This window comes from Meriones unguiculatus (assembly GCF_030254825.1).
Source record: "Meriones unguiculatus strain TT.TT164.6M chromosome Y unlocalized genomic scaffold, Bangor_MerUng_6.1 ChrY_unordered_Scaffold_35, whole genome shotgun sequence".
Taxonomy (NCBI): Eukaryota; Metazoa; Chordata; class Mammalia; order Rodentia; family Muridae; genus Meriones; species Meriones unguiculatus.
The window spans coordinates 4,265,586-4,279,292 of NW_026843712.1; the positions used below are offsets into that span (position 1 = coordinate 4,265,586).

Consider the following 13,707-nt stretch of genomic DNA (forward strand, 5'->3'; position numbering starts at 1 on the left):
ACACCCCAAGATTACTATGGTCCAAAATTGTTTTATTTAAAACATTATCAAGCTTGGTCTTGCATTTTTCTTTGTACTTCTTCTTTGTTCTATGGTTTCCAAGTGTCAACTTTGTAGACAACAACATGGTTTTGTAGTGGCAATAGGTTGCACATGCCTACCTGTAAAGGAGCAGTTCTTAACCTGTGCATCACAACCCCTTTGATGTAGAATGACCCTTTCGTGGGACTCTCCTGAGACCATCAAAAAGCACAGGTATTTACAATAGGAATATTATGGTTATGAAGTAGCAAAGAAAATAATTTTTGGTAGTGGGGAGGACACCACAACTTGAGGATCTGTATGAAAATGTCATGGCACTAGGAAGGTTGAGGACCTCTGCTCTAAAGGAGATTCAGGCCCCTGACTATGGAGGCTACCTGCAGTTTTGCTTATAGGCTCACATAGGTAAGGCGCTGGTTCACATCAGTCTGGGAAGGCAGGCTCTGTAGACAACACAGGCCTAGGGTGCAGGTGTTGGCTATCCAGAAAGAGATTGAGATAACGTTTCTATGTTCTCTTTCTGCTCTTTATTACCCTCCTTTGAATAAATGAATAAGGAATTGTTATTTCTTTCAGAAGCAGCTGTATTTTACCAGTGGATAAATGTGAGTCCCAGCCTTCGCATGCTAGCCCTGACAACATAAATTAGTTTACAGATAAGGAGTTTCTGCAATAGAAAACTGGCAATGTATCTTGGGGGTGGAGTTGGGAGGAATGTGAGGAGCTGCTCCTCCTCTTTTTCTGCTCTTTACAATCTATCCCACCACCAGAGACCCTGATTTAAAAGTCAGTGGGGCTTGGTCTGGTCACCAGTGTTAATATGGATAGCCAATCTGGAAACTGCAGGTAAAGGCCAGGTAGCTGATTTCCAAGCAATTCAAATACATAAGAATAGCCCTAGCCACCACATGGATTTTAAAGAAATCATATAGCTTTCTCAGAGAGCTTAATATGACTTACCTCATAATTCACTACAATTTGGACTTACAGTTGTGACCTGGGAATTGCATATATGTTTAGCTCTCTGCCTAACATATTTGTAGAGCTTACTTTCCAAACCCGTGGAGGATCAAATAAAAAATTTCATCTCAAGCAGGATTTGGTGGCATGCCTTTGATCCTAGCCCTCTGTAGGCAGAAGCAGGTGGTTTTCTATGAGTTCAAGCCAGCCTGTTCTACAGAGAGAGTCCAGGATAGTCAGGGCTGTCACACCCAGAAACACTGTATCAAAAGCAAAGCTAAAAGAATCCAGTCTCACCCTGCCCAATTGTCTAGATCTCTGCCCTCTTAGGCTGAATGGATTGGGATGTCTGTCCTAGCCAGACATCATAACAGATTGTCTTTCTATGTAAGTATGGGCCAAAAAAGGTCTTCCTCAGGCAGTCACTCAGAGAACAGCTCCCTGTATCCTGAAGAACCACTTGTTTCTACAGTGGAGGCTCAATACAACCCTCTCCATAAAGCAAGGTAGGGAACTCCTTCCTCTCTGGGCATGCTGGCTTCCCTGTGGCTATGCTCAGTCTCACTTTTGTAATGCCATCCCAGTAGCAGGTTAGATAGAGCACATTTCCCCTCAATCTGCTTTAAATGGTTTTATGTTCAAACTTGAAAATCTTTCCAAGGAGAATATTCACCAAAAATCAGTAAGATCTTTGTTGGGTTTTGTTGTTGTTGTTGTTGTTTTGTTTTGAGGCAGGGATTTTCTGTGTGGCCTTGGCTGTCGTGAACTCAATTTGTAGACCAGTCTGGTCCCTAATTCAAAGAAATTCACTTGTGTCTGACTCCCTGAGTGATGGGAATACAGGTACAGGCCAATGGCTTCAGTAAGTTCTATAAACCAAGATTTAGGGGTTTTGGGTTGTTTTTTATTTATTTTTGGTTGAATATTTTTCTGTCCAATTGTTGAACATAGCAATAACTTTTCTGGGCATGGATGAGACATTGTTGAGTTTGAGACAGGCTTCATTCTCTGCAACTTTCTTACTCTAAAGACATAGTAGAAGTCACATAGTCCTTTGTACACATTTGCACACACAAACACATATGCACACACACAAGACTCTTTATCTGCCTTTTCATTCCAATTTACAAGTATGACCCAATCAGGAAAATCTTCACTGTTATAAAGATCCACACATTAAAGAGGAAAAACAGATTGAGTCTCAAAAGAGAAAGTGAGTCATCAAGCCAAGTTCTGTTTGGAGTGTGGAATGAAAGCCTAGGATCTTTACAGTGTGCCTGGAGTTACAATTCATGGGATGCCATCATCTCTGATATCATTTCAGTCTGCCCAGATAGAAGCTAACAGTACTCAGGCCACTTTCTCTCCTCCTGTGACTCATAATTTTTCCTTTCAGTCCATGCTGACTACCACCTCAAATCTCACTGTCCTTGTGCCACCCCAGCAAGCCATTGAGGACATGGACCAGAAAGAGAAACCCTTCTGGTTGTCACAGAACAATAATCCAGCCCTGATAAGGTGGGTGTCGTTTATCTTATCTTCCATGCTATATGACTGTAGTCTGGGTGAACATTCCTTAATCTGATGCAGAAAAGGGACAAGATCCTTCAACAGGATGGCACAAGTAACCCTTCCCTGAGTCAGGACAATTTATCTGTTAACAGCTGACTCTCAACCAGTGGTTCTCAACCTTCCAAATGTAGCACCCCTTTAATATAGTTCCTCATGTTGTGGTGACCTGAAGCATAAAATTATTTTCATAGCCATGTCATAACGGTAAATTTCCTAGTGTTATGAATTTTCATGTAAGTCTGATAGGCAAGGTATCTCATATGGGACCCCCAAAGTGTTTGCAACCCACATTTGAAGAACCACTGGTAAACCAAGCAATGTGCTTTCAATAAAGCTCATTTATCTTTTCATATTGTCTTGGTTTTCTTGGACGGTCTGTGTCAGGAATTTTTCGGATTTAACATTTTCTTTGACAGATACATCGATTTCTTCCATTGTATCTTCTACACCTGAGATTCTTTCTTCAATCTCTTATAGTCTGTTGGTTATTCTTGCCTATGTAGTTCCTCTTTTCTTCCCTTTATTCTTCCTTTCCATTATTTCTTCCATTTGTGTTTTCTTTAATTTTTCCAATTCTATCTTCAGGTCTTGAGTTGTTTTGTTTACTTCCTTCACCTGTCTGATTGTACTTTCCTGTTTTTCTTTTAGTGTCTTCAACTCTATTTCTTTTATTTCATTCAGTGCTTTAAGCATTTCCTTTCTAAAGGCCATTAACTGTTTGGCTGCAGCTTCCTCTATTTATTTACGGATAGCAATAATCTGTTTGAGTTTGTCTTCCTCTATGTCTTTACGGATCTTATTTGTTTCCTCTGTTATCATATTCATGACCATAGTTGTTAGGTCATCTACTTGGATTTCCATGATGCTGGGGTGTCCAGGGCTACTTGCCCCTGGGTAACTGGGTTCTGGAGATGCCATATTGCTCTGCCTTTTGTTGCTTGAGCTTTTACTCTGGTCTCTACCAATTGTGCTATCTTAGGTGTTTGGGGTTATTTTCTGGTGGTTCCTGGGGATCCTGTGGTGGAGAGAATCCCCTTTGCAGAAAGCTGGTTTTTCCGGAAGGATGTCTTCTCAGTTTTTTGGGTATACTCCCTGGATGGCTGGTGTTTTTTCAGGAGTTGCTCACCTCAGGGATATAGACCTGAGTGGTAACTGTGGTCTTTGTTAGTCGAGAGGGTTCTACTTTCACCCAGGGAAGTCCTTAGGGCAGCTACCCTGTTTCTGGGTTTCTTGTGGTAAATTTAATGATCAGCTGCTGTGACCCAGTTGGACATCAGGCACGCAGCAACTGTTTGTGCCTGTGTCTGGAGCACAGCTGAGTATTGGCGCTTCGGCCTCACTGATCTGCTAGACTTTTTCTAGGGAAGGATTGAGTGATTTAAGTCAGTATAGTTTCCTTCCTTCCCTGTGGATTCTCTGGAGACAAGGACTCCCAGTGTCTTTTTTTTTTTTTTTGCCCTGGTGCACACTGCTCAGTGTCCACCAGCTGGCTGGCCACAGAATCTGCCTGTGACTGGAGCACAGCTGAGTGATGGCTGCTCAGTTTCTGCCAGCTGTCTGGTGCGGAGAAACTGCCTGTGTCTGCCTTTGTGGGCTTTGGGAGCCTGGGTGCCTCCCTAAGCTGGGTAATTTTCTGGGGACCATTTCAGCCTGGGGGTGTCGGCTGAGTGCTCTGAGATCAGACCAGCCATTTCCTTCCCTGTGTGTTTGCACCAGACAGTGAAACTCATTTGCTGGTGCCCTGGTCCCCACAGTTCTATCTCAGGTGGTGAATCAGGCGCACAGGCAGGCAGGGCTCTGTGCTGGAGCCTGGGTCCCCGGCCCTGGCTCCTGGCTGGCTCCTGGGGTGCCCGTAGAACCCAAATATTTTTCAGGGGATTTTTGGGTGACCTAAGGCCGGTCCCAATCATTTCTTGTATGCTGGGATTATCTCACGACTGAAAATTTCAGTGTCTGATAGTGTGGAGCACATAGTTCAGTCTGGGACCGTGACCAGAGACATTGGCTTGTGGCTCTGGGCTGGGGCTGGGGTTGGTGGCCTGCAGCCAAGCACCTGGCGATACCCACACACTTATGGACACCTGATCTTTGACAAAGATGCCAAAACCATACAATGGAAAAAAGATAGCATCTTCAACAAATGGTGCTGGTCCAACTGGATGTCTACTTGTAGAAAAATGAAAATAGATCCATACTTATCACCCTGCACAAAACTGAAGTCCAAGTGGATCAAAGACCTCAACATAAAACCAGACACATTAAATTGGCTTGAAAAAAAAACAGTGGGAAATACCCTAGAATTCATTGGTACAGGAGAAAACTTCCTGAACAGAACACCAGCAAAACAGGCTCTAAGAGCAACAATCAATAAATGGGACCTCATGAAACTGAAAAGCTTCTGCAAAACAAAGGACACGGTCATCAAAACAAAGTGACCACCTACATATTGGAAAGAATCTTCACCAACCCTTTATCTGACAGAGTACTCATATCAAGTATATATAAAGAACTAAAGAAGCTGAAAAGCAACAAACCAAGTAATCCACTTAAAAAATGGGGAACAGAGTTAAACAGAGAATTCTCTGTAGAGGAATACCAAATGGCAGAGAAGCACTTAAAGAAATGCTCAACCTCACCAACCATTAGGGAAATGCAAATCAAAACAACCCTGAGATTTCACCTTACACCCATCAGAATGGCCAAGATCAAAAACTCAAGTGACAACACATGCTGGAGAGGTTGTGGAGAAAGGGGAACCCTTCTCCACTGCTGGTGGGAATGTAAACTTGTACAACCACTCTGGAAATCAATCTGGAGCTTTCTCAGACAACTAAGAATAGCGTTTCCTCAAGATCCAGCCATACCACTACTGGGCATATATCCAAAAGAGGCTCAAGTACACAAAAAGGACATTTGTTCAACCATGTTTGTAGCAGCTTTATTTGTAATAGCCAGAAGCTGGAAACAACCCAGATGCCCCTCAACTGAAGAATGGATGCAGAAATTGTGGTACATCTACACAATGGAATATTACTCAGCAATGAAAAATAAGGAAATCATGAAATTTGCAGGTAAATGGTGGGATCTGGAAAGGATCATCCTGAGTGAGTTGTCCCAGAAGCAAAAAGACACACATGGTATATACTCACTCATATAGACATACAACATAGGACAAACCCACTAAAACCTGTGCATCTAAAGAAACTAAGCAAGAGAGAGGACCCTAACTAAAACGTCCAATCCCCATCCAGAAAGGCAAAGAGGATGGACATCAGAAGAAGAAGAAAACAGGAAACAACCTAGGAACCTGGCACAGAGGGCCTCTGAAAGCCTCTGCCCTTCAGACTATCAAAGCAGATGCTGAGCCGGATGGGCAACTGTTGGGCAGGTGAATGGAAGTTTAGGTAAGAACTGGGAAATAGTAAGAGATGGAGAGGACAGGGTCTCCACAAGGAGAGCAACAGAACAAGAAAATTTGAACATAGGGAACTTCCCAGAGACTCATACTCCAACCAAGGACTATTCATGGAGATAAACTAGAACCCCTGCACAGATGTAGCCCAGGGCAGTTCAGAGTCGAATTGGGTTACATAGTAATGTGAAGAGGGACTGCCTCTGACATAATCTGATTGGCCTGCTCTTTGATCACCTCCCTCTGGGGGGGGGGGGAGCAGCCTTACCAGGCCACAGTAGAGGACAATACAGCCACTTTTGATGTGAACTGACAGACTAAGATCAGAAAGAAGAGGAGAACCTCCCCTATTACTGGACTTGGGGAGTGGCATGCAAGCAGAGGGAGGAGGGAGGGTGGGATTGGGAGGAGAGGAGGTAGGGGCTTATGGGAGGATGTAGAATGAATAAAGTGTAATTGATGAAAAATTTAAGAAAAAAGGGAAAAAATAATTTAAGAACCTTAAATGACTTTCAAAATTGGAGGAAAACATGGAGTTAGTCAATTGGCATGGAGCACATCTCACCCTGGGGGCAATGGTCTCCTGAACCTACTCAGACCTCAGACACCACCACTGCTAGTTCTAGAACTGACACAGGATGTTCCAACGAGGGGTTAAGGCTTCTCATAATATTTCCTATAAGCCCACACCTGTTTGTCTATATCCCCCATTTTTATTCATCATTAGCCAGATAGAGCCAAGTAATTGTGGTAATGATACTTGCTTTTTTGCCCAATGCTGGAATGCTAGTAAAATTAGGTATGCCCTGGTTATTCGCATGCCTCACTGGGTGCCTGTGCCCATTGATGCCCCTCACACTATGACTCTCTTCAGACAGAAAAGGGATCTTGGAACTGCAGCCACCATTGTTACTACCATCTCATTGACGGCTGTTGGAGCTACCACCAGGGCATTAGCCATGAGTCATACTGGGCAGACTGCTCAGACCCTGAATAATCATTTAGCCAATGTAGCTCATGCCTTAGTTGTACATAAAGGAATTAATGCTCAACTAAAAGGAAGCTTGATGGTGTTCAATCAGAGGATTGACCTCTTGTAGGAGCAAATTGATACCCTATGGCAAATCGCTCAACCTGGCTGTCAATGAAAGTATGCTGGACTTTGTGTCACTAGCGAACAAACCTATTTTTGTTGTTAAGAAAAAATCTGGCAAATGGAGGTTAGTGCAAGACCTTAGATAAGTTAATGAAAATATGCTTACCATGGTGCTTTACAACTAGAAGTGCCTACCCCTGTAGACATCCCTGCTGACTTTTATAAGACAGTTATGGATCTTAAAGACTGCTTTTTTACCATCCCCCTGCATCCCCAGGGTAAAAGTGCTTTTCTTTAAGCCTGCCTACTACAAACCTCAAAGGGCTTATGCCTTGTTTCCAGTGGAAAGTTTTGCCCCAAGGCATGGGTAAAAGTCCCATTCTGTGTCAAAAGTGTGTAGCCCAAATTATTCATCCTTTTAGAAATATTTGCCCTTCTATTTTTAAAGTATGTTATGTGGATTATGCTTTTAGTTGTACCTGATGGCTCACTGTTGCTTCATTCTTGTCAAAAACTTTCAAAAAAATTAATAGATTATGGTTTACAACTTGCACTAGATAAAATTCAAATAAAAGACCCATATTTTTATTTAGGAGTTGAGCTCCATTGTCAAAAAGTACTACACAAAAGATCCAGTTAAAAACTAGCCATTTAAGACTTTCCTTTTTTTTTAATGCAGTTTATTCAGGAACCCTGAACAATCATCTGACCCTGGGTAAAGACAGCCCACTTTAAATAGCCTCTTGGTAGCCAACCCCAGCATGCCACGTGGGCAATGCAGATAGGTCCACATACATAGAAGCAAGACAGATCCTCAACCTCAGTCAAATGTGGAGTTGTTTGTGACAGAGAGCACTCACCATCAGGAAGGTTGAAGGGGGAAACCAGCTCCATCTTTAAGGCGAGGCATTACGCAGCTCTCTACAGTTCCCCCTTTTTGTTTTAGATGAATCAGGCAAGAGTAGAGGTCTGATCTCTGATATTAGAAATAAATTGGGACTTTGTAGTGATGTTCATTTAGGTGTCATCCACCCAAAGAGCATCAGACCCGTCCCATACCTTTTTCTCAGAGGTGGGACCTGGGGCATCAACCTGCATTTAAGACTTTCAAAGATTTTCTCAATCTTCTAGGAAATATCAATCAGATAAGACCTTTTCTTAAACTCACTACATGGAGCTTAAACTTTTTTTTATATTCTCAAGGGAGACTCTATCCCTTCTTCCCTTTGCTCATTAACACCATCAGGGACAGAGGCCCTTCAGGTTTTGGAAACAACTATCCAAAATCTGGGAGGTACATTTTATTACTTCTAAGGAACCCCTTCTCTTTGTCCTTTGTACCCCATCCCATAAGAACACTGGGGTGTTTTGGCAACATAATCCCCTGTTATGGACTCATCTCTCCACATCTCCCAGTAAAGTTCTTGCCCCTAATACTCATTTGGTTGCAGAAATCATCTTTGTGGGAAACAGACAAAGCTGTCAATTTTTTTAGCAAAGTTTGTAATAAAATAATACTGCCCTATTCTAAAGGTCAGTGAGAATGGCTGATGCAAACTACTGATATTTGGCCCATTGTCTGTTGTTCCTTTTCTGGGATAATTGATAACCATTATCCTGCTAATGAGTTATTTCAATTATAAAAAACCAACACTCTCACCTTATCCAAAATTACTTCCCCTCAACCAATATCAGAGGCACATTTAGTGTTTACAGATGGCTGCTATAATGGGGTACCTGCCTATATTATTAATGAAAAAACTAATTCTATCCAATCTCCTTTTAAATCAGCACCACTTATAGAGCATTTTGTAGTAGTAAAAATTTTTCTGATTTTAGTAAATTTTCCTCTTCATCTATATACAGACAGTGCCTGCCTATATTGGCCACTCTGTTCCACTTCTTGAAAGGGTTCCCTATATTAGACCTTCTACAAATGTTGCTCCTCTTCTTTTCAATTTCCAGGAGTTAATGAACTCTAGAAGTCAACCCTTTTATCTTGGTCACCTCCTAGAGCACTCAGACCTTCCAGTTCTTCTCTCTTTGGGAAATTCATGTGTCTATGCTTCCACATGTTTGGCATTCCCTATTTCAGTAAACCCTGTTGAGAAGGCCAGAAACAAAAAAATGTGCCCTGCATCATTTAAATTCCCATAAGTTTTGACTGCTTTTTAAAATCACCTGAGAGCAGGCATGCCAAATTGTGAATGTGTCCCCAGTGTCACTCTCTTGCCCACTCCCTATTTGGGAGTTAATCCCAGAGTCCTCTTCCCAAATGACATGTGGCATATGGATTTTACTCACTTATCTGAATTTGGCAATGTTAAATATCTTAGTGAAACAGTAGATATCTTCAGTGGATTCATTTTTGCCAGTTTACATACAGGAGAGGCGTCAAAAAATGTTATAGCTCATGTTTTAAAATGCATCTCATTTATGGGCAAAACTAAAGTTTTAAGAACACATAATGGTCCTGCTTACTCTGGAAAAACCTTTCAGTAATTTTGCCATCAATTCCAAATTAAACACATCCCCAAGAAATATTCTTTATCATGCACTGTTTATTCTTAATTTCATAAGCTTGCATGCCTATGGCAAGTAACCTGCTTATCACCTTTGGAGTCCTGAAACAAAAATTATGCCACAGTCATGTGGAAAGATCCCTTCACATCCAAATGGAATGGTCCAGACACATCCGGTGTTGAGGATCAGTTTGCCTGATTGACACCAAGGAGGGAGCAGCCAGATGGCTGCCAGAAAGGCTAATATTACAAATAGATGGTACTCCTCTAAACATCAGAATAAAATAAAACTAGCCTGAGATAAACCATGGACTCCAGACATCCAGGGTAGCGAGCCCTCTGCAATCTTTCTTCTCCTTCTTCTTCTTCTTCTTCTTCTTCTTCTTCTTCTTCTTCTTCTTCTTCTTCTTCTTCTTCTTCTTCTTCTTCTTCTTTTTGTACAGATGAAACCACTTTGGATAATATTCCTGGGAGTGATAATGCAAGGCCAGAAGGTGATCACTGAACAGAAGAACAATGTCCACCAACCATATAAATATACTTGGAAAGTTTCTGGAGAAAATGGTGAGTTATATTATACACAATCACAAGTCACTGTGGATACCAAGTGGTACTCTGACATGTCTTTTCTTGCCCCTGAGTCACTCTTCACCTGTTAGCAATGGGAACGGAGAAATGGGCTTTATGCCTGACCAGACTGTATGAAAGGATTAAAGGATGTGGAGTTGCTGGAGCCCCTTGCTGTGCCTCCTGGGGATGTGAACCCTCAGTTGTAATTGCCACAGGAAGCTGGGGACACCTTAATAGTGATGATTACATTGTGATAACTAATATATCGAAGATTGATATTAACTCCTGGAAATCACATTATGATTTGACAAATACCTGTGACAGGCTAAGATGGTGCTGGAGCTGGTAACAGCTCCAGGTCCCCATCTTAGAGCTGTCTTTCTAAAGACACTTCTAAAGAGAAACAAAAATCACTTCTCTGGCATAGGGGCCTGACTTGGGGCCTACACCTATACTACTGGTGTGCCAAGAATGGTCCAGGAGTTATCATTTACCTCACCCTAAGGAAAGAATCAGGTATTCCACCTGTACCTATTGGACCCAATCCTGTCCTCTCCCCACCAACATAGTTAGAACCCAGGAAAAATGATTTTCCCATATAGACAGAGCCTAAAGAAACTGTCCCTGCCTCCCTGACTCCTTCCTTTGCTGGTAAGCCTATCCCCTCCTTATTTGAAGATGGGATGGATACATGCTATATTATTTTAGACATTGTTAATCATAAATTTTTAGCCCTGACTCATACATTCCTAAACTTACCTATTCCTCTAGGTTTTGTTATGATGCTGCCCCTCCCTTTTTTAAAGTCATTGCTGTCACTGAGGAAATCTACTCCTCTGACCATTCTAAATGTAGATGGTCACAACAAGCTGAGGCTAGATTGATGCTGCCTTCTGTTTCTGGCCTTTGGTTATGCATAGGCAATAGTATTCCTCAGAAATACTGTCATCTTTGTAATTAAACCATTACACTCAAGCCACAACCCCAATTATATACTCCTAGGAGACGATAGCTGATGGAATTGCAGTGATGGCCTTACTTCCTGTATATACACACCCCTCACCTCAAAATCAATACTAGGATATTCTGTGGCATTGTCTTTTTAGTAACCCATATAACTTATTAATTATTCTTGGGAAGATTTTTCCAGTTTTGGGGAACCCATTAATGACCATGCCTTGCTCAGAACAAAACTAGAGGCCATAATTGCTGTTACACTAACTGTCCACCTTGGAATCAGAGCTGAGCTCTGGGTGCTGGGACAGGTATGACCTCTTTTATTCTCTCCAATAAGCATTAGTCTGACCTTCAGCTGAAAAGTGAGAAGGATGTTGAGAGATTGGAGATTGGCATTACCAATTGGAGAAATCCCTCCTCTCACTGTCTGAAGTTGTCCTACAAATTGAAGAGGACTAGACTTGCTTGTCTTTCAGCAAGGGGGACTCTGTGCTGCCCTGAAGGGAAGAGTGCTGCTTTATACTGGGATTGTAAGGCACAGCATGGCTAAGGTTAGGGAAGGCTTAGAAGAGAGAAAGAGATAGAGAGAACAAGAGGAAAGTTGGTTTCATAATTGGTTTTCAATGTCTCCCTGGATCACCAATCTCCTTCCTTCAATTGTGGGACCCATTGGGGGTTTCCTTCTTCTCATATCTATTGGCCCATGGGATATTACAAGACTTAACTAGTTTTATAAAACAGCAAATTAATTCTCTGGCATCTAAACCCTTACAAGTTCCTTATCACACACTTGGTTTGACTGATAGAGTCTTAGATGAGCCCCAGTGCAACTGCTGAGAGTCTATCTCAAGGGTCTTGACTGCCTGCATTTGGCTCTCATGAGAACATCATAAAACATAAATAAATGCTTGCCTGATGTAACTTGGGAATCTGTAAGGGGTACAAGATGGTGTAGGGCAGGGGGAGGGCCTAATTGCCAGATGGCCATCAGGGTACAGAAGACCAGAAGAGGGATGGGAAAGGGCCCTTTTGTGTACTGGGTAATGAAGCATCAGATCCAGAAGAAGGGACAAGTGCTGTGATTTTGAAGAGACAAAGGAATGACAGTGCAACTAAGGAACTTGAGGCCAGTAATGATTCACTCCAGATCCTAGCATTAGATCCTACTGAATGCAAAAACTTCTCCTTTGAGGAAAAAAAAAAAGCAGTTTCTTAGAGATTATTTCCAAAAGAAACCATATCCTAGCAGAAAAGAAGGTGAACTGCTGTCTTTATTTTTGTAGATGGAAAAAGTTATTGCGGCTTTTTTTTTTTTTTTTTTGGAACAAGAAGATATATTTACTAAAAGGCACGAGAAGATCACAGACCCTCAATATTTCTAGGTTTTGATATGTCTGAACTTAAAAATGGAAAACACAGACTGACCTTTGAGTATGAACCACAAAAGTCCTAGGCAGTAGTTTGTGCTGATTTTGGTGCCACCTTTGCTCTCTTGTGTTGGTTTCTGCAGCTTGTCTGGATTTTTCAAGGGGTTAGGAATACTTAGTTTAAGAAGTAAATGCTACTTCAGTGCACTGATTGATGTAGTTGTCTCTTTTAGCAGTTACTTCTAAGCTTTCTGTTTTTTGTTTTCTTTTTTTTTTCCCCAATCATGAAAATGAAGTTTGGTATTTCATATATCCCTTATTCTTAGTATTGTCCATGTTAAATGATAAGAAGAGAAGTCTATAAATACCTGTCTTTTCACTTTAGGAAATTTCTGCTTCTTTGTAAATGGTTAGGTGAAAGTAAGATCATCTTTTGTAGTGTTAGAGGCAGCAGCCAAGACAGAGCAGTGCTGAGAGATGGGAGCACTGTCATGTGTTTTGTTTTCTAAGAAGACATTTTTGAAATTAACTTCTGTTAGTATTTGCTTACCATATTATGAATTTGATTTATGTTTTCAAGGTTGTTTTGAAAGCTGTGTCTGAAAACACAACTCTCATGCCTATGGCCTATACAGAACTAAATGTTTTTTTTTTATTGTTATTAAAACATTCCCATCTCAGGAACTGGTATATAACTCATAATGAGTTCTCTTATAAGTGAGGTATTTGTAAGGACTGGAATGCATTCCTTTGTGAACTTCATAAGACATGTAAGGTGCTGGACCTAGTATGACTTATTTACACATGGCTTGTGCCTGTTTTGCAGAGGAATAGGCAGAGTAACAGCCATGGGGTCCCCCATATAAATGGGCTTCCCATTACATGCAGACCTTTAATCTCCAGTAAAAGATAAGATAATTTTTTGAATAGACATTGAGAAGTCACAGAACTCTGTCTTTCTTTAACTACAGATAAGCAGGATGGAGGAAAGCACCATGGTCACATCTATGGCATTTCTGCCCTTGTGTGTGGACAATATTGAAATGGAGTACAAGTTTCAATCTTAATGGTGGAATGGGTTAGATAGTGAAATCTCTCTCCTACTTTGAGTATCTTCCTATATGTGTTAGAGTTGAGAAAGTGGGATTACTTCTTGCCTAGATACCCATTTGAGGGTTGCTAAGGAACATGTTTATTACTGGTTTGTGG

The 13,707-nt window shown here is 41.5% G+C and overlaps 1 pseudogene; it reads left to right on the forward strand.

Moving 5' to 3' along the window:
- The first annotated feature begins 211 nt into the window (after positions 1 to 211).
- The window catches only part of LOC132651903 (activity-dependent neuroprotector homeobox protein 2-like), an 85,613-nt pseudogene continuing 72,117 nt past the window's right edge, over positions 212 to 13,707 (forward strand).